Genomic DNA, 26,316 nt, shown 5'->3' with positions numbered 1-26,316 from the left:
GCGAGGCTCGTACTGTCAGAGGGACGAGAGAGAAAAAAACAAAGGAAGGCATGGATGTTACCGAGACGGACGTCTGGTTTGCTACCATTCATGGGGAAGAGGTGATGTGTGATTAAAAGAAGAAAGGAGATGGTGCAAATGGAGAGGAATGTCGCAGGCGTTGGGAGCAGTAGTCCACCCCTGGGTTGCTACTCCAAACTCGTAATTTTAGACTGTCAGAGAGCGTGCCGATATGCCGTAGGAAAATAGAAATATGCAGTCTCATTCATGTGAGGATATTACTATTTACATGTGCAAACTCAGAGAAAACTAAGCGAAAACTAAGCGAAAACTAAGTGTAGCGACGGCTGATCCAAAAAGCACGCGGAGTGGTGTGAGCCAATGGGACCCTGAACTAAGGGCTCCACCCTACGAGTCAGTCACCCCGCCTAATTACGAATTAATGTTTTATCTCTCTCTCTCTCTCTCTCTCTCCCTAGTCTACCGTTCGCATATAATGCATGCGAAAAGTGAAGCACCTGTAACACACAGTACCTCGAAGTCAGTTCATGCCTTCCCTAAGCAGACTGAGTCGCTCTTCTTTTGTTGAACGAAAGTAATTATTGCTCTAACTGTCATCTTTTACAGAGCTACCGGCAACCATCAGTGCCGATAGCGCCGTTAACTCACCAGAGTGTAAGACTCCCCTTAAGCCATTTTACAGCGATCCAGCAAGCGACGACAACGATATGCTATACATATACAACGACGCCAGCAAACGCTGTGAATATGTCCTTATTAATAAAAGTATCAGGAATACATTCAAGACACGTATTGAATGCGTGTCCCTCTGCAATACGGGTATGTACTCAATACTTTGTCTTTACCTCAGTGCCATTTTTTCTTGGAGATAAACCAACACTTGTTGCAGGCAAAAAAGAAAAAAGAACGGAGTCAATGACATTCCGAGATCTGTCCGGGTTCCTTGTTCACAAATGCGAAAAGGGCTACGCCGTACCTTACATACGGAATCCGCAATCGAAAAAAGGGGGCTGGCAGACAGAGTAGCACACGTAGTATAAAAGTTATAAACACGGATAAGGTGCCTCAGAAAGGCTGGCGAATATTTCGATAGGACAACGTATCCTCGTAAAGGCGCAATGATAGGTACTCCTATCGAAACGTTGGCCAGCCTTTCTGAGGCACCTTATCCCTGTTTATAACTTTGTATCACTTGCACACGTAACAGGTGGCACAATGAATTGTTGTATATCAGTGGAGCCAACTGAACAACTAAATTAGTATTGCGCACTGGTCTGCGAGCAACTCAGTCTACCTTTAGAGAAAAGATCTACTAAATAATTAAAAAAATTGTTAGCTATCTATCTCACTAAGTGCATAGATTTCAACGCAAAAGCTTGAATCCTAAAGTTCGTATTGAGAAACATCCAACTAATTTATTTTTTATGCAAGTGTTTGCCACAAACTCGAATTTTCAAAACTCAAAACTTCTGAACTCAAATGAATAAGGAAATTATGCTGACCCCAGGCATTGTGGGAATCGCTCCAAGTGAACGTTTCTGTAGTATTCGCGTTAATTGCTGCCATTTAGCGGTGATATTGATGGCGAGCCGAATGATTATTGAAATAACTTGGAAGACCCCACGCCGATCGTCTTGTGGGATTTTTATGGCATGTGTCTAGTTCGGTTTACTGCGTAGAGTTATTCTTCAGTCATAAAGAAATTAACGAACGTGAGATGGTAGGCCGTAAATGCGGGCGCAACGGGCCACAGAACCGTCCTTTTAACACTGCCGAGCTGAAAGCCTCCTTAGATAGATTTAAGAGCTCTGCACCGTGACCTGACATGACTACGTACAACCTGATCAATAACTTTGAAACATACACGCGAACAATAATACTCGCACTTTTCCGCACTATCTTGGCTGCCAGGTATTTCATAACCACACGAACAGAAACTATTTTCACCCCGATTTCGAAGAACGTTAAAGATCCATCATCGATGACACCTTATCACGCGATAGCACTTAAGACTTGTTAAGCATGACATGCTTTTAACTCCAGTTGTCGGCGACCTTTGAATGGCCTTGAGCAAAAGCCAGAGCCGTTATCCGGGCACTCAAGACGAGAAGAGAGAGAACATCCGCATATAGTTGCGCAAACAAGACGAGATCATCTGGGCAACTAGCCAAACTTAAAGGGAAGCTGAAACGGTTTTCAATTTCCATGAATTGCTGTGATTGGGAAGAACAGACCTAATGATTTACGGTTCCGAAATTTTTTCTTCGTTTTATTAATATAAGGGGCGGAAATCGCTTTCTATATCACCCCTGCGGACACGCCCCCATCGCTTCTCGGAGCGCCGGGTGAGGTGGTTGCCAGAGGAGAGAACCGGCGAGAGTGACGTCATTCGCGGGGACCGAGCTGCTGGACCGGCGTGCTGGCATGTGCTGGCATGCCTCTTTCCGTCCTGCTCTTTACTGAACGACGCTACGAGAGATCTGCCGCCGCCGCCGCTCACGTTTGTTTTCTTTTGCGATTTTCGTAAACTGTTCTTTCCTTCTGTGCTGCGTGAGTGCCTACAGCCAAGGGCGCCCATCATGCCCTCCTTCTGTGCAGCATTCGGCTGCGCGAACACAGGCGGGCTAGACGATGTGGAGTTTCACAGGTTCCCGAAGGACAAGAAGCTTGCAGCGCAGTGGGTCCGTGCGGTGAGGAAAGATAAGTTCGTGCCGACGAAATCAACTGTGCTATGCTCGGACCATTTCTGCGATAGCCTTACGACAAATGCGGAAACGCGTTGTTGCTAGCGTTGCTATACTCCGTTTCATACGTCAGGTGCAACGCTGTGGAGGCTTGACATACTTCTTGCAGTGGCTGCGTTCGCACTTAGAAAATGTTCGGTGTTTCTTGACCCGATTTTTGAGAAAATTTTCCATATATAAGCTCAGTTCTGAATAAAAAAAAAGAATTTACCCAAAGAAACAATCCCTGTACTTATACGACGGCTAACACGTTCTTTTAAATCAATTTTCTTTTCGGCATTATTTAATTGCAGCCCGTCGCGGCAGCTTCATGCGCCTGCTCGTGCGAGCAAACGCCGCTGGCACGCTGCGAAGCATAGACGGAAACGCGCGCAGTAATAAATTTTGGTGACCGGACTTCGTGCGTAGCTTCCACAGCGTTGCACCTGAGGTATGAAATGGAGTATATGCTTGCCTAGTGACATTCGACGTTCGGTTGCAGTTATCGTCTTTACCACACGGCGGTGCTAAACCGCCTAATATCTTTATATCAACACTAGCATGGAGCACGCATACCGATTCTTGATCGAGCCACAATCGCAAAGTCGTCGAACCATAGTATGAATATTGCACATATAATACCTCTGGCCATCTATGGATGTGTATGATAAGCAACTTCCATGAATGTACCTCGCAGCACTGCATGTGCGCGTTTTGAAACGCGGCACTTATGTTCGCGATCGTGTATCAACACTCAAAAAACCACGGGACTTTAGACAAGCAGCGGCAAGGTGCTTGACATCGCGGAATTGCACCCATGTTTACAATCTAATGAGAACTTAGTGCTTCGGCATTCTTCCAGCAGCAAGTTCCCAGTGACACTTTAGCGCATTTTTTCTCCCGTCATTGCAGCGTGCAGCTACATGAAAAAAAAACATACGTACCAGCTAAGATTTCCAACGCGCGAGAAGGTGCACACATCGCTCTCGCTTTTGGCACACTCAACATCGTAGTTGCCGCCGTTGCCGCCATCGTTTTCCATATCGGCTGTCGGTTCGAACGTGTAAGGCGAAACTACAAGCTGTCTGAGACAGCGAGAACGTTCCATAACGCTTACAACTCAGCTATGAAGCCAGAACAGAACAGCGTGCTACGCTCTGAAACGGCGGCGCCGACTGGCGACTGCCGCGAATGACGTCACAGCGACCCCGACCAATCACGGGCAACAGCGGCGTTCGCGCGATGCCCTGAGGCGCTGGTGTGCGTTTTCTTGAAAAAACAGCCGCTTGCGTTTGTTTCCGCCCTTTTTGAACCAGATATTCGTGTTCAGGGGACTCAAAACTGTAGAATGCCGCAGAGAACTCATTTTTTTCGAAAAGTGTTTCAGCTTCCCTTTAACAAAATGAGGTCTGTGGCCCCCAACCCTTTGTACAGGACCGCATTACACACGCTAGTTACTGCCCAAATAAGATACAGAGATAGTTCTTCCGACTTCTTTCTAATGTTTGTTCCCTATATCAATCAAGCTGTAACTTCTAGTACGCTGAAGTTTCATTTGCCATTTCCAATAGCGACATTGAAAAGGCACATACAGCACAATACACTTGTCAAATTTTGGCGGCGAGACAGGGTTGCCTGTGCTCTTTTAAACGCGAACGGCCCATGCGTTCCACCGCGCGGATTTTGCACCGCCTCCTTCGAAAGATGGCGCCACGCTGCGCGACCAGGCCGGCAGCGTTCGGCGCGCCGGGGATGGTTGTGAGTTATCCAGTCTGCTTTGCCAGTAGCCATTTCATGCTTACACCTTACATTACACCTTACATTACACCTTACACCTTACATTACGGTAGAGCCTGCATTCTTTTGTAGGCTCTTCGAGAAAATGAAAATCGTCATCTTTTACAGTTCCACTAATGCAAAAAAAAAAAAACGCTCGAGCCATATTAATGTGGTTTTAGAGAAAAGGCCGATCTACAACCGACGATCTCTTACGCATCGAGGCAAACATCCTTGATGCATTTGCCCATAAACAGCTCTGTCAGTGTTCCTTGATAGGAAAATGCATACGACTGCAACTGGCGCTACAGTATCCTGTGAGATTCGTCGGGAATGGCTATACAGCGAGACATAGTAAATGTCCTAGAAAGCTCTTTGTCGAATGGCACTTTCCATGCCAACATTAGAAATGCGTTGACGCGTCCATTATACTTGCAAAAATTAACATGCTTGGCATGGGTAGTTAGCGCTTGGAGTAGCTCGCACATCCATTCAAAGGATATTGAACAAAATAATTACATTAATGCATTTTTCACGAAATACCACGTCTAGCGGCAGCACAGTAAACTAGAAGTAACGTGTTCTGACATTGTCTGTGCCGAATACCGGCGTGCCAGCCATCGCAAGCGTCTGTCCACCCGCATGAACGGCGCCGAACGGAAGCGGCCGACGTCTCATCTGTGCAGTTTCTCGTGGCTGCATACTCGTTTCCGCAAGCGGAGCCTGTGTCCAATTCTTCAAAATCGCCATTTGTGTTGTGTGCTGCTTTGTAATGCGATCAGTAAAGTACCTACGCTGTTGCGCGCAAGGGTGTGAGAAAAGTATCGTGCTTGCGTGAAAAGCAAGGAAGTGACAAAAGAACACCTCTCTGGCAGAGCCGAAGCTTCGAAGGCTATGGATTAGGGAGCGCTACACACCCATCGCAACCAACATGGGTGCCATCAAAGCGTGACTTTCTGTGCTCCGAACAATTCGAGGACAGTGACTATCCGAGGAGACTTGCTTTGCTGCAGAGTTGCGGCATGTGTGCCGGCTATTTTTGGCGTATTAATTTTGGGTGGCCTGTTCTGGCAATCCCACGTAATGTGGGCGAGAGTTGGGCGGCCTCCGCACCAAGGACAGCGAACGCTGTACAGCGTTGGGTGAATGGCATGTTTCAAATAAAGGTTTGGAAATGTGTGCGTCTGTATTCGGCGCCAGTCATAAGAGTCCCGCCTGGATAGGTCAGGCTTTGGTGGACTGTACTTTCTTCGCTAGCGCAGTTCGTGCTCAAGCACATCTCGTGGTAAGAAGGGGTTTTCGTCAGAGTGGCCGGCCGCTCGGTTGACAAAAATACGAGCTGCACCGTCCGCTCTCTGATTGCCCTCGAGACCTGCGTGACCCGGATACCAGATAATATGTGTTTCTGCGTTAGATTGGATCCCAATAGGTCAGTGCAGGAAGAGTCTACATGCAACTTGGGAATGTGTAAGAGTTATTTACGATTGTCTCAGAGCGTCCTTATATTTAATAACTAGCATGATGGCTGAAGCTTCTGCGGTATTCGCAGATGCAACTCGAGCCGTGGCGCAAGTCACAAGCCTTTGATCTGCGGCCGCTCCAACTACTGCGAGGGCGTACTTGTAAGCACCACATCGAGCGATATCTGTGTAGACTCTATCCGGATTTCCACCGAATTGCTGCATTAACTTTCGAGCTCGAGCACTTCTACGACCCCGGTGGTATTTTTGACTCATGTTCTTAGGGATTGGGATTACTATGATCCTTTCACGAAGGACTTTGGGCAGAGATTCGAGTTCTTATCCCGCATATTGTAGACGAATAAGGTAATCTACGCGGCAAAGTAATTTTCTGCCAGAGGAGGTTAAGCTAATCCTCTCCCGTTGAGATATGAGCGTCGCTACCCGAGCTCCTCGTAGTTATTCTGAACCCCGAGGGTCAGCAGGCGTTCTGTAGAAGTTCCCCTGTGATAGGCCGAGAGCCGCCTTGTACGACGTTCTGATCAACGCATCTAGGGCCTTTAGTTCTGTTTTCGTGGGGTCCTGGAAAGGGAGGCTATATGTGAGACGACTTAGCACGAAAGCCTGAATGGGCCGGATCGTCTCTGTTTCCTTGAAACCATTAATCTCAACAGTGCGATGCCTGGCGTGCCACAAGGAAAGCGCATATTGCTACACATACAAAGAGGCGCCGCGAACATGCACGGAGACAGAGAGAGAGAGAGAGGGTAAAGGAATGGAGCGAGCACCGAGGCGTCGGGGCACAAACAGAAAAGGCGCGAACGCGGCAATTGTCTTCACCTCCAGGCACCTTCGTCCTCCGCCGCTCGCTTTCCACGTGCCAACAAACATAATTTCCCCAATACTTCGGTGTATCTTGCGTGTAAAATAGGATGCTCTATCTAATGACCTTCACTCACTTACGTGGTTCCTCGGTCTTCCTTAAATATTGAAATGCAATACACTTTTTTCTTCTATATGTTTTATAGCGATAGCAAATATATGGATCCTCCAGGCGCATTTCTGCCGTCGCCCTCGAGTGAGGTAGTAGTAGTGATCTAAAGAAAGGAAGGACGCTTGATTCTGCAACCCGTGAGGGAGCACGGCGAAGCGTCGTCTCGAGTGAGGTTCCGTATGAGTAAAAGCTTGTGAGGGTGAGCCGGCGAATGCGGTTCAATCTCGCGTGCGCGAACGAGGAACGCCGCCCAGATGCGAGCCCTCTCCAGTGGCGCGCGAGGCAGGGGGCCAGGAAAGTGAGCAGAAGCGTTCTTTGGCGGCTGCTAGGTTGCCTCGATGTCCTCCTCGCCCGCCGCTCCACACAAAGTGGAGACAAGAGCGGCGTCTACTACGGCGTTGGCCACGCAAATCACGGACGCCATAGTAGACTCCTTTAACCACAGAGTTCCTCACTATAACACCTAGAGGGAAATCTGGCGCCACCGTCTATGGGAGTTTCTTAAGAGGGGCACCGTGCCGTCATGGGAATGACGGTATATGTGTCTGGGAGGCTTTTGTTGGCTGGTATTGTAAGAGAGTTCGTCTAAAACGTGGATATGGCTACACAAATAACGCGTTCGCGAAGTAAAATCTTCATAAAATGCTTCCATTCATGCATATTACATCTTTACTCACCTACAATGCATGACCAAGCGAAGAAAAGCAAGAACAGGCGACAAACTGTTTCAAAGCGAGCGTGAATCGTGTCGTCTGTCCTCGAACTTTGGCGGCCCATTGATACTTTTTACGTAACATATAATCGTACACGCGATAACTAGTTCTCGTAGTTAAACAAAACATGTTTTGGCGGAATAATAAAACCAGAACAGCTTTTCACGTGCTGTTTTAGTAGAAAATGAATCATTGTGACAGACAGAACAGTGCTTGCCAAGCGCGTCTTCAATATGTCCTGTCTCTCCGAGAACGATGCCAATCCGAAGTCACAATATACCGGCATTGCCATGCATAACACAGCACAGCAGCGCCAGATTTTTCTCTAGGTAATGTAGTGAGAAACTCTATACCTTTGGCGGACGTCGTAGAGACGCGTTACCGGCGTTCGCGTCTCTTGAAAGCGATCTGCGACGTGGCCAAAGTGTGCGCCCGCACGGGCCTCATCTTCAAAGTGATCTGCGATGTTTGCAGAGTACGCGTAGTGCCGGTAGCTTCATATGCGCTGTGCTTTTCAGGTTTCGTTCTCGTTGAAGCGAAAGATACACGGAGGTCAATTGGCTCGCTGCTGCTGCCATGATTCCTAACTCCATCTTGGTGTTAACAGCGCAAAACTAAAGAGGGACACGAGACGAAAAGACGCACCACAAGCGCTGTGGTGTCCTTGTCTCGTGTCCCTTCTTCGTTTTGCGCTGTTAATACTAGGATGGAAAACCAGCAAGCCCCAACCTGCTATTCTAACTCCAGCGTTTGCACAGACAGTAGCGCACAGTTTTAGTACTGCGCCAATTGCGCCATGACGATACGTAAGCAGCACGCAAGCGCTTTGCGGAACCTAGGAGCGCGTGTAATGTCAGGGCTTTTAGTACTCGGAAATGCCTACGTACGTAAGCGGGCGAGAGTTGTTAGACACCGGGCGCGTCGGAGGGCGTTGGCCGCGTCCGCCAGTGCGTCGAACCATCGGTCGGACTATAGAAGCTGTTGATCTCACCAACGTGATGCAACGTGTGCGCCCGTTCATGCTACGTCGAACTATATTTACACCTTTAAACGACTCTACACGAATCATATCGAGAAAACCAAAAACCGAGTACTCGCTTTCTGAGGCTGGCACGGTCATTTGCGACGAACAGCGCCAACAGGAAGGCCGAGCCTTCCCCGCAAACAGCGCACAATACAGCATTTGCAACCGAACGTAAAAACATTACGTACGTAAAGAAACAGTGTCGTGCTCACTGCGCAGGCTCGGAACGTTATTGGGTTTCTGCGGTTTACGTGCGCTATGATCACGTAGCTTATTTGGCGAGTTTAACGTCCGTAATGGTTACGGACGCTAAGAAATAGCGCTGTCCAACATGGGCGGCACCCATGGCTCCCGCATCAGCGTGAACTCTCGTGATGGCTACACTCTCACTCGGGTTGATCGCCAGTAACGATTGTAATGAGCTTGCTCTTTCTCTAAACTCACCTGAAAGGTTTGTTATGAGCGCATTAGCGCGTCCATTTTCTGAGACCGTTCGGCGATTCTGGCGCCCGTACGCCTAACGAGACGCGTCCACATAGCAACAGCAACAGCTAATGGATTGTCTTCGCTTGGATACGTTTGGCACGAGGCACCAGACGGCGCCCTGTTTTATAACCTTTTCTCTACGCCTGTGTTTCCGTGACGTAAACTAAAGGATTTGAAAGAACACTCACCGTCACGTCCCGCAAAGGTGCTTACGTTTAACGTACGTAAGCCAACAAACGCTATTCTAAAACTGCCTAATGAATACTTCCTCAAAAACACATTTCCCACTTTTTGCTATGCACTCCTACCATGCAGAATACGAAATGGCTTCTGCGCGTTCACTTCACGCAGCACAGCCAAATCGCAGGCCACTGAGAAGTAAAGCCTTCAGCTGGTCGCCTTTGACGCCGCCATATTGCGACTCTTGTCTCGCGCTCTCCCGAACAAACGAGAACTACGAGAGGAGCACGCAAGGCTCGCCACGTACGCACGCAAGAATTGGATGCGTGCGTGCTCAGCGGCCGCGTACGCATCACGTACCGTTCGTGTTGCGTTCTGCACATGCGCACTTTGCAGAAACGTAGCGATCTTACGTACGCAACGTACGCAGTACTAAAACGGTCTAGTTTCCGCTGTCATCGAGCGAGATGTGTTCATGTTTACCTGTGCGCGCGTGACATCGTGCTGGTTAACTTAGTTAAAAAACGTTGATAGGCTACTTGGTTTGAATCCACGATAGAATGTGCAAGCGCGACTGAACAAGGACGTAGAAAGAAGCAGACACACAAAGATAGCACTGAAGATGTGTGTCTCTTTCTTGCTACGTCGTCACTGAGTCACGCTTACGCATTCTATCATTGTTAATTTAGTTAGTAAGCGAATGCTTACAAATTTATACGGCCGATATAACTACTATCCTTACTTCATGCAGCTATCTAGTAATTTTCTATCGCAATCGGTGCTCCGCCTTTCGAGCGGAACTGCGAATTCTTTCTGTAAATTACAATGCGTAGCCAAATCTATGATTGCTACGAGTACGAAAGCGGCGCCATGGTCTCCGTGGTCGTACGGAGCACGCTGTGGTCTGTTCTCAGGGGCCATAATGGCACTGGGAGAACTTGGACATGCAATTGCAACAAATGCCCCAACTTACTATACAGCAGCATCTTATTCTCGAGATGGGTGAAAAACTCAAAATCGCGATGGTTAATGAAAGTTTCACTCACTCCTGCAAGAGCCACCCATTGTTCTGCCACAGCCTCCGAGGTCTGGCGACGCTCTCCTCCCGATCTAAGAACCCATAGTTTTGATTTCTCAATTTTTGAGGCAGACTATTGGCGTCGCTCTCACTTCTAGGTGTTACTGGCGTCGGGACGCCTGATTTGTAGAGATTGATCAGATCGAAAAATCCTGTTTACGAAATTTCCGCGCTCCTTTTGCATGTAACCGCGGCCGGTATAAACACTTCTGAGGATGAGCATATCGCGGCGTCATAAAAAGACTGGGTCCTGAAAAATTGGCTGTCAGTCCCTTTCACAGACATACCGCCAATTCCTTTAGCGTATATTCGCGTTAGGGCTCGGTGCTCATCGAAATTTACACTGTTCTGTTTGTTTTATATTCCTTTTGTGACAGTCGAAGTGGAATTAATTGCAGTCGTTACCAAAGCCTGATTGCTTTGCTAGACATTGCTGTCAAATCTTGCAAGGTAGCCACCCTGTCAAGCTGCTGTACGTGGCAGCTTTTACGCGGCTCCTAGATTTTTCCTTTCTTGATGAAATAAAGTAAACTTGATATTTCTCTCCCTTACGCCTACATGGGGGAGAAAAATAGGCGGAAAAAGAGCGCATCGGCGCAAACGATACCTAAGTCTAGGGGCAAGATTGGCGAGTGCTGGAGAAGTGCGCTCGTAAGGACTTGCACACAGCTGGCGTAGAGGTGAATGCACGGAATACAACTCAGTTTAGTAGCTGTAGCGCAATTCACAGGAATTAGGCTTCACAACTGATTTCCCTACAACTTACGTACGTCGTCAAATTTTCTTTGAGAAAAAGACAGAAGCTCTTTTATGGCACGTCCGCACTCAAGCTTAGTCGATAGACGGGCGTCAGTTGTGGATGCACAGGCTCAGATTCATTCCGAGCCATATAGGTTCAGCTTCACATTTCGTCTCGTAAACTCCGAAGAACACCGAGTCGCCCATGGGACACAGAGTCGTTACCTGAGAGTCACCGACTCCAAAGAATTCACACAGAAACTCCTCGGGGAGTGGTCTAAGTATTAGCAAATATTGTTTTCACTTGCTCATTTTCACGCAGGCTGGTTTCATTATCAATACTATGAAACTTGGTACGACCAGTATAAGCGACAGTGCTGCGGCAACACGAACTACTGAGGACGGCGGTGCAAGGTGAATTGATGAGGCAAGCAAACTACTGCAGGTGGCGACGCCAGGTGCGCTGATGGCATTACAATCATTACAAGCTGGTGTCGCTCTTTAGCGCCTTCTCCATTCGCATCGAACCATTAGGCACCGCACGGACTATATCTTGAACGCGACCTGCGATGCAGACAGAGTGCTGACTGCTGATAGCTTCGCGCGTGGTGTCCTCGCCGCTTCGCGTTTAGGAGAGACGCACGGGCCCATACCTTCAAACGGGCCTTTCGGACCACGCGGCCACGGCATGGCTAGAGGCCTTAGTCATGCACAACACGATCGAGGAGGTCTGAGACGCTCACCACACAGCCCAAGTCCGTCGTCTCTCACTAACCGCGGCTGCCCGCACAGTCCTCCGGAAGCTCAGTCCCGAGGCCATCCCCGAGGTTACAGAGTACATGACGATTCCGCGAAAGGACAGGGGGCATATTTATGCCCCGCCTCTACCCCGAAACATGGACCCCAAGTTCCATCAGGGCCGTCGGCAGGCCCGTAGTGAAGCCATTTGGCGACGCTATGGCTCGCAAGATGGAGTGGTCTACACAGACTCAGCGAGACACAATCGCGGCGACCTCATGACCGCGGTAGTAGCGGTTCACAATGGAGGATTGATAGAACACACAACAATCACGGCTGGCCGAGTGGTGGAAGCGGAGGAAACCGCGGCTGCCATGGCCTTGCATGCGGAAGCGAATACCGTCATCAGCGATGTCAATCAAGCAGGCCATCGGCAATTTAGTCCGAGGTAGAATTTCCAAACAGGCGTACCATGTCCTCACGCGGCGCCCCCTAAGCGACTTGAAAACCCTCCTGTGGACCCCCGCTCACGCGGCTATGCCCGGCAACGCGTCGGCTCACAGTTTGGCTCGAGATCTCGCGCGCCGAGCCTCGTCCGCGGATGCGGACGGCGTGAATGAGGAGGAGAGACACGAGGAACCCTGCGAGACTTATCATGAAATAGCCCATAAGTATAGCTTGAGGCATCACGTGCTCCCACCACCGGCTAAGCAACTCGATAAAACGCAAGCGGTTGTGTTTAGGCGACTCGAGACAAACGCATACCCACACCCAAAGTACATTACCAAATCACAGAGGGCAAGGAAAGCGACCAATGTCGTCTGTGTTCATAAACACGAGCACTCACGCACATAATGTGAGAATACACCACGCTCCCGTTTTCTCATCCCCCCGTCAGCAGCAAGACTGACTGGACAGTCTGGCTCAGTTCCGGGGATGTCGACCGACAGCTTGAACCATGTGGACTGGCCGGAGGAGGCCGAGCAGGCCCAGGTCCTTACTTGAGCCTGATTCCCCAGCCACGTCCCCCTTTACCCTTCTGCCTTTCAATAATGTTTACCACCACCACCACCTCAAACGGATCTACGAAAGGGGTTTTGTACGGCATGCGCTGAGAGATTTGGGAGCGCTGTGTTGACGCCGCTGTGTTCGCGTAGAAGCGACAAGCAACGCGAAGGTAAAGCCGCCCGCTACTGCGGGCTCTCTCTATATTGCATGCGTGAGTCCAAAGTATGTACGCAATTTTCGCTTCAATTTGCTGACTGCTTGAAGCCTGCTTGACATCCGCCACGAGTCGGCCCGGTATTTCACTAGCTCTGGGATGGGCCCACGTCTTTGTCTTACGAAACGCACGATTTTCTTGTTGGGTGCGCATATAAATGCTTACGCATAGAAAAGCTTGAATTGACATGGTCGCCCTATGTTCACATGCACTCGCACTCACAAAGACTCATCAAGAAGAGCCCGACTGAGTAAAATTTTTATGCGTCTACGCGCGAATGAGCCCTACGGAAAACATACATTTTGCGAGTGAGTCAGCAAGTTATGTTTATTGTCACACCTATGCTCACAAGCACAATGATACGACTCCTGAAATACGGACAATTTAGCCGCAATTCTTCAAACATCCCATTCTGGAATCCAGAACCCGCTCACGGAAGGCTCGGTGCGAGTCCCTGTCAGTCCAGGAGTTCACATTATTTAGTTGTACATTTTAACCTCCCGAAATGACACAGTACGTTTTTTAGATGCCGTAGTGGGGTGTTACTGATTATTTTGACTGCCTGTGGTTCGGTAATATCTACCTAAATCGAAATATACAAGTGGTTCTGCACACAGTCCCGTCATAACGCTCCCGTCACACGTCTCGGACGGGAATCGAGCCCCCGACCTTGTGCTGAGGTGGAGACGCTAAAGTCACTCGGTGCCCGCGCGGCGAGTAATCGCTCACTTGACTTACCTGATGCGTAACTTCAGGAGAAAAGTGCATCCAGGAGTCTCTCTTTAACATGATCCCTGCGCGGTACATCCATAAAGAATGAATATATCAATGAATTGAATGAATGACTATATAAATACATACTTAATTGACACGATATCTCATTATAGCCTAAATGGGGAAGGGGATGGCAGGAGTATTAAGAATATAAATAAATAATAAAAAGTAGTGATTGAGTCAACAAATAAATCAATATTAATGAATAAAAGGATAAATAAAGAGTGGATGATACAAAATATATCGGGAGGGGAAAAGGCGAAGGGAACCATCCATGGGGTATCAGATCATGCTTATATAAAACCCGGAAAATTCTATGCCTATGGGAATCGATGTTATGCGAAGCAGTGTTAACGAAACGACCATGGTAACCGAGTTCACGAAATGACCAAGACGCAGGCGGCTGTTTCACGACCTAAATGACACGCGTGTCTTGACATGTCATGACCTACCGTTATGTTCGCCATACACTTTTGTCATATTATACCAGTTTTGGTACCTACTAAGTTAACGAAACGACCATGAGAGCATCAAGACGCAAAGCGGCTGTTTCATGACCTGCATGACACACGTGTCATGACATTCATGTCACGTGTAAAAAAGAGATGAGGCGTGCAGACAGGACACAGTAGAGAAGTGGACAAAACGAACGCCGTTCATTTTGTCCACTTCTCTACTCTTGTGTCCTGTCTGCAAGCCTCACCTCTTTTTTACATAACGAATCCTTACCAACTAGCTCAGCTTCCTGTCGTTCTAAGATTCATGCCTATCGTTATGTTCGCCACACACTCTTGTCATACTATGCCAATTTTGGTATCTACAAAGTTAACGAAACGACCACGAGAGCAGCAAGACGTAAGCGGCTGTTTCATGACCTATATGACACGCGTGTCATAACATTCATATCATGACCTGTCGCTATGTGCCCCATGCACTGTTGTCATATTATGCCAAATTTGGTACCAAGTTAACGAAACGACCATCAGAGCACTAATACGTAGGTGGCTTTTTCATGACCTACAAGACACGCATGTCATGAGCTATCGTTATGTTCGCCATACAATCTAGTCATATTTAGCCAAATTTGGTACCACGTTAATGAAACGACCATGAGAGCACCAAGACGTAGACGGCTGTTCCATGATCTACATGACACTCGTGCCATGACATTCATGTCATAACCTATCGTTATGTTCGCCAAACGCTCTTGTCATATTATGGCAAGTTTAGTACATTATCGTTTAGTAAATTATATTATGCCTATTTTGGTACCAATCAAGTTAACGAAACTGCCATGAGAGCACCAAGACGCAGGTGGTTGTTGCATGACCTACACACACTCGTGTCATGACATTCATGTCATTATTTATCATGTTCGCCATACACTCTTGTCGTATTATGCCAATTATTGTGCCTACCAAATTAACGAAACGGCCATGAGAGCACCCTGATGGAGGCGGCTGTTTCATGACGTACATGACACGCATGTCAAGACCTTTGTTATGTTCGCCATACACTTTTGTCGTATTATATCTATTTTGGTACCCACCAAGTTAACGAAACTACCATGAGAGCACCAAGACGCAGATGGTTGTTTCATGGCTTACATTACCCGCGTGTTATGGCGTATCGTTATGTTCGCCATACACTCTTGTCATATTGTTATGGTTGGAAAACAGGACAATATCGTCGACGGTGAAGACGACGAAGGGGCAACAGCCTCTCGGGATTCTCGGCTGCTGCTTATGCAGGCCTTATAAGTACATCGTGTATATACCCGTGACATTTTGGTGAACGTGTGGGATATGCGTCTTCACCGCAGAGCTCCGCAGCGGACGTCTCACCCAGCCGGGCACCATGAATGCAGGGAAAGGCATGGCGTCTGCAGCTGCAATGCCGACTACGCGTACCCAGTACGTTGCTCTACCTCAGCCGCACGACCCAGGCAAGTTCACCGGCCGCGATGGTGTTTACGCAGAAGAATGGTTGAAGATATACGAGCGCATCAGGAAGGTGAGCAGGTTCAATGCGACCATAATGCTGGCCAATGCTATGTTCTACCGCGACGGAACACCACGAACGTGATTTTATACAAACGAAGAAGTACTCAGATGGGATTTGTTCAAAGAAAAGTTGTACGGCGTTTTTGGCAATCCGACCGGTCGACAACTAGCCGCCAAGAAACAACTCGTCAGGTGTGCGCAAACTGCTACCTGGTCATATGTCTCCTATACAGCACGCCCTAGCCCTCTGTCATAAAATCGACATGTCCATGCCAGAGGCGGACAAGGTTGGACACATTATCAAAGGCATCGCCAACGACGCGTTCAACCTTCTGGCCTTTAGAAACTTATTGACTGTCGACGCCATCATGAAGGAATGCCGCCGTTTGGAGCAGGCGAAGAGTCGCCGTATATAGAATCAGTTTACGCGGCTTCTAAATACTACAGCGACCTCTTCCTTTACCGGCCCCACCTACCCATCTAGCTCGCCACCACCAAATGAAAACGTGACCCGAATTGTACGCCGCGAACTCGAAGCAGCGTTTTCTGCATCGCCTCAACAGTAGTCTTGGAACAGCACTGCTGAGACGATATCACTGATACAGTCCGTGGTTCGCCAAGAAATCACTAATATGGGTCTTCCCAGCACCTGCTCCTTGAGTCGCCCGGACACCCGCTCTCCTCCTACGCCTCGGTCCAATCGCTGTCCACCTCACAGTGTCCGTTATCCCTACACTACCAGGAATCCATAAGACTGGCGTTCACCTGACGAGAGGCCGATGTGTTTCTCCTGCGGCCGAATCGGGAACGTTTCCCGTCACTGCCGGAGCCGTTGGCCGTCCCCTCCTCGAAACACCTGGAATTCAAGTTCGCGCCGAAGTTCTTCACCCCATCGCTTATACGACTCTTCCGATGCCACTACCTCGACTCGCCGCTATGCTCGCTCGCCCTCGCCTCAACGTCGCCAGCCACGTCCGCCGCATCTCCGCTCGCCGTCGCCAACCTTCCCAGGACCACCCCAGCAGAAATACTAGGCAATGCGGCACCTCAAGGTGGTGCTACAATGTAGGATTCGCCGAAAAATTTTCCTTTGACGCTGTTTACGAGACATAACATTCTTGACGTCCAAGGTGATGGCTCACCGGTTACGGCACTCATATATACCGGAGCACACATATGGATTATGACCAGACGCATTACGCTGCCATTTAAAGAAAATTGTTACGCCTGCCTTTACTCGTTTCGTACGAATCGCCGACGGTAGTATGGCGACCATGGTCGGAATGTGTACTGCACGTGTAAGCATTTCCCGCCGCCATAGTGTTGTCCTTTTCACTGTGGTCAACCAATGCCCCCATGTGCTCGTACTGGGCCTAGACTTCCTCTCCGCCCAGTCAGCGCTCATCGATTGTTCCTCAAGCACTGTGCGTCTTGACCTGCCTCTACTGGACGCTCCTCCGACACCACAGAAGCTTCGCCTAAGACCGACTGATTTTGTTCCAGTTACAAAACAGGTCTTGACATACATCAAAATGTCGCCGCCTACGCCAGCTCCCAATGATGATTACATCTATGCTCCCATAACTGCCATTGTTCTCTCCTACAACGCTACTGTCCCGCATACACAACTGATGGTCACAGACAATCGCATGTATCTCCCTGTGGCGAATTTCTGGCTCACTAAGCAAATTCTGCCTAAAGATATCACCCTGGTTATGATTACTGCTTAGAAGTAAGCTGAGTCGAGACATTTGCCGTCGACGCTTCCTTTGAGCCTGTCCGGTCTGCCAAATGTGCTGACAACGACATTAGGAAAATGATCGCCCAGAATCTCACTCCTGCGGAGGCTGAATAGCTCTGCGGTCTATTGCTTTCCTACAAAGATATATTCGACCTGAACAATCAACCCTTAAGCCAGACGTCACTTGTCAGGCATTATCTACATATATGCGGTAATCCACCCATACATCGGAGACCCTACCGAGTTTCAGCTTCGGGGCGCCAGTCATGAAAACGAAGTAGACAAGATGCTACCGAAAGACATCACTGAGCCATCGTCCATTTCCTGGGCGTCACCTGTTATACTGGTCAGAAAGAAAGGCGGAGTATGGAGATTCTGCGTCGATTACCGCCACCTCAACCGCATCACGAAGGAGGTCTACCCACTACCTCCTATCGATGACGCTTTCGATTGCCTATACGGGGCGCAGCATTTTCGTCCATTGACAAACGGTCCAGATATTGGCAAATCGCTGTCGATGACCTAAATCGGGAAAAACCGCCTTTATAACGCCTGATGGTCTTTACCAGTTCAAAGTTATGCCTTTCGGGCTATGCAACGCTAGATGATGTTATTGTGTTCTCGCGCTCATTCAGCACGCACATTGAACGCCTTTCAGCTGTATTAGCCGTTTTTCGCAAGGCCGGTTGACAGCTCAACTCTAGGAAATGTAACTTCGGCCTCCGTGAGATTACTGTTCTTGGACATGTTGTCAATGCAAGTGGCATCCGACCGGATCCAGAGAAAATTCGCGCCGTGAAGCAGTTCCCTGTCCCACAGTCTGCAAAAGATGTCGCAAGCTTCGTGGGCCTTTGCTCTTACTTCCGCTGCTTTGTTAAAGATTTTGCTACCTTGGCACGCCCTTTCACATATCTCCTGAAGAAAAGTGTGCCGTTTTCATGGGGATCCTCTCAGGCCGCCGCGTTTTCTCTCCTTACCGCCATGCTCACCACCCCACTGATTCTAGGACACTTCGCTACTTCAGCCCATACAGAGGTGCGCACGCTTCCAGATGCCGCGGAAATCGGTGCCATCTTGGCAAAAGTTCAACACGGCCATGAACGTGTCATCACGTACGCTAGCCGTCTTTTGTCACCTGTGGAGTGGGACTACTGTTTTACCGAGCGCGAATGTCTAGCCGTTGTATGGACAGTAGCAAATTTCCAGCCCTATTTATACGGCAGGCCCTTTTCTATTGTAAGGGACCACCACGCCCTCTGTTGGCTTTAGTCCTTAAAGGATCCCACAGGGAGGCTTGGATGATGGGCTTTGTGGCTACAAGAGTATTCCTGTTCAGTGGTGCATAGGTCTGCTCGCCTACACAAGGACGCCGACTGCTTGTCCCGTTACACTGTACACACGCCCGCCAACGCCGACATGGACGATTCCACAAGTGTTCTTTCCATTTCCCAGCTTTTAGACATGGCCAACGAGCAGCGCCATGACGCTACTTTGAGGACCCTCATTGCCTGAATGGAATCTGCTGCTACTGATCCATCGTTACGGTGGTTCGTCCTCAACGAAGGGATTTTGTACCGACGCAAGTTGTACTGACGGTCCTCCCCTTGTCTTTGTCGTTCCTCAACACCTCCGTTCAACCGTGCTTCAGGAGCTTCATGACGCCCCAACTGCCGGACACCTTGGGTTTGCTCGCACTTACGACCGCGTGCGCCGCCGCTTCTACTGACCCGGCCTCGCACGCTCCGTACGGCGCTATGTAGCTGCTTGCAAGTCCTGTCAACATCACAAAAAACCAGCAACGCTTCCTGACGGATACTTACAGCCCATCGTCATTCCACCTGAACCATTCTTTCGCGTGGGTTTGATCTCCTTGGCCCTTTCCCCGAGTGCAGCTCCGGAAACAGGTGGATCGCCTTCGCTACTGATTACGCGACGGGCTGCGGCACCACTCAGGCATTTCTCACGAGCTGCGCAACTGAAGTCGCAGATTTCCTACTCCGGGATATCGTTTTAGTACATGGCGCCCCGCGACAACTTCCTACTGACCACGGCCGCACTTTCCTCTCCCACGTCATCGCCGACATCTTACGCTCATATTCTACTAAGCACAAATTGGCTACCTCCTATCATCGCCAGACTAGCGGCCTTACTGAGCGACTTAATCGGACCATTACTGACATGCTATAGAAATACGTTTCCCCCGACCACAAGGACTCGCATGTGGCGCTCCTTTATGTCATGTTTGCCTATTATTCATCACGCCACGATACTGCTGGGTATTCCCCCTTTTACTTACTATTTCATCATGACCATTTCTTAAACTATTTCATGATCGTTTCTTAAAACGTCGCCTGCGGAAAGCCCCTCAACACGTCAGACTACAAGCATGCATCTCCCTTATCAGAACTACACTGGAATACGCATCGCCAATCTGGAATCCTCATCAAGCATATTTAACAAATGCCATCGAAGCTGTACAAAACCGGGCCACTAGATTTATTCACTCTTCACACACATACGACGTTAGCATATCATGTCTAAAATTGCAATCAGGATTGTGTGCTCTTTGTGCTCGCCGTCGTATTGCCAGTCTTGTTTTGTATCACAGTTGTTTTATTCGCCCCTAAGACAAGAACCCTACATCTTCACACCCCACCACGCAGATCCCACCGCATCGGTCACCCTTTTCAAGTTTTGCGTCCACGAGAACGTACTACTACCTTCATGAACTCCTTTTTTTCACGAACGGCAACTGACTGGAACGGCCTTCCCCACCATATTGCGGCCATAACCTGTCCATCCACATTTTTTACTTCTGTAAACGCCTGCATCTTGTACACCCCACCCCTTGTGTAACACCCCAAAAGGGGTCTATAAGGTAAATTAAGTGATGTGACGTGATGTGATGTGATCACCATGTATTACCATTGGACACTTCATTCTCCTTGATACAGGACTCAAGGACCGAGTTTGCCCACCACGCCATCGCGCACGCTGACCATGCGCGCCTGCTTGCCCGTACTCGTTTGTTGGCATCGCAGGAATCTCAACGGCACGCTTACAATCGCCGCCATCGTGACACACATTTTTACCAGGCTCTTTCGTGTTATTTTGGTTCCTTTGCCGCCGCGTGGAGCTCTCCGAGGAACTCCTTCCGAGCTACAAAGGGCTTTACCGCGCTCTACGTCAAGTGACCAATGTCACGAGATAAGCCCCGTGACCTCCGTCATGCCAACCGATTCCACATCACCTGACGTCGTACATGTCTCTCGGCTTAAGCCTTACTGTGCCCTTGCCAACGGCCCCGTCTGAAGCACCGGGATGGTGCTTTTTGGCCGTTGGGCGTGTTACGATTGGAAAAGAGGACAGCATCGTCGACGTGAAGATGACGAAGTGGCAACAGCCTCTCCAGAGTCTCGGCTGCTGTTTATGTACGCCGTGTAAATACGTCGTGTACATAGTTTTATACCCGTGACAATATTATGCCAATTGTGGTACGAAGTTAATGAAACGACCATAAAAGCATCAAGATGTAGGCGGCTGTTTCATGACCTACATGACTCGCATGTGATGGCCTATCGTTATGTTCGCCATACACTTTTGTCATATTAGGCCGGTTACGGTACCAACCAAGTTAAAGAAAACGACCATGAGAGCACGAACACGTATGCGGTTGTTTCACGACCTAAATGATATGCGTGTTTTGACATTGAGGAAATGACCTATCATTTTTGTTGGTCATACACTCTTGTCATACTATGCCAATCTTGGTACCTACCAAGTTAACCAAACGACCATTAGATCACCAAGATATAGGCGGCTGTTTCATTACCTACATGACTGGCGTGTCATGACATTGCATGACCTATCGTTATGTTCGCCATACACTCTTGTCATATTATGCCAATTTCGGTACCTACCAAGTTAACGAAACGACCATGAGAGCAGCGAAACGTAGGCGGCTGTTTTATGACGTACATAACACGTATATCATGACCTTCATGTAATGACCTATCACTGATGTCGTCACACACTCTTGTAATACTATGCCTATTTCGGTACATGCCAGGTTAACGAAATGACCATGACAGCACGGAAACATTGGCGGCTGTTTCATAACGTACATGACATGCATGTAATGACTATATAAAAAAGTTCGTCTTATACTGCTGTCGTACAATGTCGGTTTCGGTACATGCCATGCTAACGAAATGAGCATGAGAGCACCGAAACGTAGGCGGCTGTTGCATGAGCTACATTACACGCATGTCATGACCTATCATTTATGTTCGTCACACACGCTTGTAAGACTATGCCAATTTCGGTACATGTACATACTAAATTAACGAAACGATCATGAGAGCATCAAGACGTAGGCGGCTGTTTCATGACCTGCATGACACGTGTATGTATAATGAGATTAATGTAACGACCTATCATTTCTATTCGTAAGGCACTCTTGTCACATTATGCCAATTTTGGTACCTGTCAAGATAACGAAGCGACCATGAGAGCACCAAGACGTAGGCGGCTGTTTCATGACCTACATGACACATAAGTCATGACATTCATGTAATGACTTATCACTTATGTTGGTCATACACTCTTGTCATACTATGCCTATTTTAGTAGATACCAGGTTAAAGAAACGACCATGAGAGTGGCGAAGCCTAGGCGGCTGTTTCATAACTTACATGACGTGCATGAGTGACTTCTTCATCTTACACTCTTCTCAAATTATGCCGATTTCGGTACATACCAAGTTAACGAAACGAACATGAGGGCACCAAGACGTATGCGGACGTGCAATGACATTCATGTCATGACCTATCATTTAAACTTGCCATTGGTACATACTTGTACATAATTTTGGTACATACTAGTAGTTAACGAAACGACCATAAAAGCACGAAGACGTAGGCGGCTAGATACATTTATGGCAGATACTGTCAAAGTGGCAAATGTTCACCAAGAATTGTTTCGCATTTAAAATCAAGGTCAGCGCAGTAATTGTTATCTATTTCCCTGTCGCCTTGAAGATCTTCAATGACTCTGCCTTTGGCGGTGCCGTTTTCTTCAGGTGCACGAAAACGTGTCAATATTATATTTCGTACCTTCCTCTAGAGAATCACACCAAAAGCGAACCTTCATAGAATGTCAAACCGTGCGTAATTTTGTAAATTGCCCGTTTGATTGCTCACAGAGTCTCTTTATCACCCTCAATTTAATTTAATCACAAATATCTTTACAAATCTAATTTCATTTTCATTTGAAGGTGTAAAAAATTGTTTCAGCGCAACAGTAGTGCTTTTTTGCGATTTGTAATTTTGCTGAACCTACGCAGGTGTCGTAAAACGCTATTATAAAGGATGTTTTAGCATTACCTTAATCGCGAACTGCTGTATTACCCAGTTGCAGTACAAGGTTTAAAATTATTAAGTGATTTGTGCAACAAAACTATTTTGTTGTATCGTGTTACTTTTGGGATATTAAGGCAAAGTGTTAAGCGATGGAACGCTTTTGTGTGCTGAGAACGAAGCCATAATATTCTCCCTTTTATTAACGTGACTGTCTGTCATACTATGATTCCTGACAAAAACACCGCTGTATATTTGTGCAGGTTTGATGCACATGAAATGCAGGACTATGTATCTGTTTTGGGTAAATCAAGTAATTGTATGGCCTTGGTGTACATAAACGAAACATTTCTGTGTGTACATGCTTAAAGCTAAACGTGTGTACATGAATTTGTATCATACCCTGACAGGTTAAACTCACCAGCTTTACATAAACCGCTTAGACTATGACTAAGTTATAGGGGCAGGGACGCCTTGGAACTATTGTCGTGGAGATCCTTGCTTCTTGCCTTTGCATTTTTGTAACAAAAACCTACAGAATGCCGGCAGATCTCACGCCATGTGGGAACCGGTATTATGTGAAGCAGTGTGCGGGGAGGGAAGCCTACCATGTTGACGAAACAACCATGCGAGCACGGAGACGTAGCCGTCTGTTTCATGACCTACATGACACGCATGTCATGACATTCACGTCATGACCTGTCACTTATGTTCGTCATATACTCGTGTCATACTATGCCAGCTTTAGTACACACCAAGACATGAGCGGCTGTTTGATTATCTACATGGCACGCATATTATAACATTCATATCACGACCTATGATTTGTGTTTCTCATAGTATGCCAATTGTGGTACATAGCGAGTCAACGAAACGGCCATGAGACCACGAAGACGTAGGCGGCTGTTTCGTGACCTATATCACACACAGGTAATAATATTCATGTCATGAATGATCATTCTTGTTCATCATGCACTCTTGTCATGCTATGCCAATTTTGGTACAAACCAAGTTAGCGAAACCACCATGAAATCATCAAGATGTAGGCGGCTAGATAGGTAAGTACTGTAGAAATGGCACATGGTCGCCAAAAAATGCTTCGCACTTAAAATAACCGTGACCGCTATAGAACTCACACGTAATTGTAATAATTATAAACACTCGCCATACGTAAGCTTTAAAAACAATTGAGAGCCAGGCAACCGAAAGCTCTCCTTAGAGAACTTATACGCTCCTCACCTAAGTGACGAATTAAACTTTTCTTGTTAGATCCAACGTAGAACATCTTGTATATCATGCGCCGTTATCTTTCTTTCAAATAATAAACTCAGGCCAAAAGATCGAGGGTCCATCCTGCGAGGGTGATCCAGTAGGGGCCTGCAATGAGTCTGTTCCCATACCAAGTCGTCGCAGCTCCAGTACCGAAGATTACGATGACGACCCAGGATGCGACTACTCAATTGAACCTCCCCCCTATGTTGCCTCCTTTTACAACAAAACTTCAGGCCGATGTCAACAATACTGCGCTTGCACATCTCCAGGCAACAGAACGGCCAATTTCAATTATCACGTGGGACAGGTGAATTGCGAAGTGCAATGCAGGTGAGTCACGTTTCCTGATAAGTTTGCATTTCTTACGGCTTTTCGATCGAAATTAATCTCATCCCAATGACAGTTGCAAGCGGTTTATATCACCTTCGCTAAGCGCTTCGGTCACGGATTGTGATGTAGTGTATCAACTTGTCAAACTTACATAAATTATTCCAAGGTGCTAGAGATCCTAGGAACAGAGGATCAAGGAGTATGATAATCTCTTATGCCATTTTTGGTTACATCCCTATATTTTCACTATAAATAAATCTCGACTTAATGAACAGTCAACCAAGCCGCATTTTTTTATAAGGACTGAATCACCAGGTCAAAGCATAGACACAAGTATCATTTGGTAGCTGCAAGCATTACGAGAAATAAGAAACTATTCTTTTGCCTATTCACGACCGAACGCGGTGTGTTGAATGCACCGTCAAACATGGTAGTGCCCTTAGCAAAGTGGTCGTGTGTAGCATTACATAGCGCACTCAAGTGAGTGAGATAGAACTGCATTGAGTATACAAGGTGTTAAATTTATCCGCAGCTCAATGTACGTGGCATTCTCCCAGTCACCACTGGACAGAACTAGCGATATTGGTTAGCGTACAAAAATGTGGACACTGATACTGAGGGAGTTAAAAGGAATGTGAAATATGTTAACATCCTACTTGAGATTACATGGTAGCGCTAAGTACGCGTAGCAGAAGGCACTAAAATTCTAGAAAATGGCTAGTGTCCCTATTCTAAGAGAAAGCTTCAGCTCGGTTCCAACTTTGATTTCTCTATTCCAATACGCCTAATGTGCAGGAACGCTTTTATGAGACAACCACTGGACTGTTTCCAATTAAGTTTTCTGAATTTTTTCGTTATGTCAATACATTTTAGCCTTTTTCTTTTAATACGACCAACCTTCAAAAAATTAGTGCAGTGGTTGCCGAGAAAAGGGAATGCCCCATTTCTATGTATTAAGATAGTTCCCGAGCTAAAGCGTCATGCTCAAATGACATTGATTTCGACAGTGCGTGAGTTCTGCCTAACTTATTCAAGTATGAACGAAGTGTTTAGTTTATTTCAGAAGAGAGTAGGGCGGGGAAGGGGGGCGATGCTTTTTGTATTCCATAATATATTAGCGAATCTCTACGATAGAACAGGCTCCCTTAAAGTACTAAGTGAACTTCTATATAATAGTGCCCACTATGGGGCGAACTTGGGAGAGAATGCCAAATTACAAAATTTACTTGCACCTCTCTTCGCTTCTTTATCACGAAAGCTTGATGGCATTATGAAACATGCAATCATCGAGCAACGAAAGCAGGATCTGCAAGTTGTTCATGTTTTACCTGAGGTGTTATACGGATTTAAGCACCGAGTTTTCCTTCGATAGGTTTGTCACCAGGTGCCGTGATATTTACAAACTGTTACCTTTTTGTAATATCTTGTCTTCGTTTTGCAGTGGATATAAGGATTATAAAGAGTCTCAAGATAACCAAACCAAAACGTCGGCACTCTAAGGAATGTTCCAGCACTCACTACATTGCGTTTCTGCCCAAGTAGAAGCAAGGGCTTTCGTGCTCCTGTACTAGTATAATTAACCTGGCTCCTGAACATAATTAAACTTATTACAATATGCAATGTTCGATCAATTGTGCTACCTGGCTAAATCTACTCTTATTGGTGATGTCATCATGGTGCGATGCC

The 26,316-nt window shown here is 47.5% G+C and overlaps 1 protein-coding gene and 1 long non-coding RNA gene across 5 annotated transcripts in view; both read left to right on the top strand.

Annotated features, from left to right (window-relative positions):
* Positions 1-26,316, top strand: part of LOC142587220 (uncharacterized) — a 418,674-nt gene that overhangs the window by 314,899 nt on the left and 77,459 nt on the right. The gene's annotated exons all lie outside the window — the stretch shown is intronic.
* On the top strand, positions 713-24,402 carry LOC142587218 (uncharacterized). The gene is made up of 2 exons (XR_012829401.1): positions 713-840; positions 24,360-24,402. It is a non-coding gene; the product is annotated as an uncharacterized LOC142587218 (long non-coding RNA).

This window comes from Dermacentor variabilis, chromosome 7 (genome assembly GCF_050947875.1).
Source record: "Dermacentor variabilis isolate Ectoservices chromosome 7, ASM5094787v1, whole genome shotgun sequence".
Lineage (NCBI taxonomy): Eukaryota > Metazoa > Arthropoda > Arachnida > Ixodida > Ixodidae > Dermacentor > Dermacentor variabilis.
The sequence above is the reverse complement of the archived record's forward strand: the minus strand, read 5'-3'. Positions and strand labels throughout refer to the sequence as shown.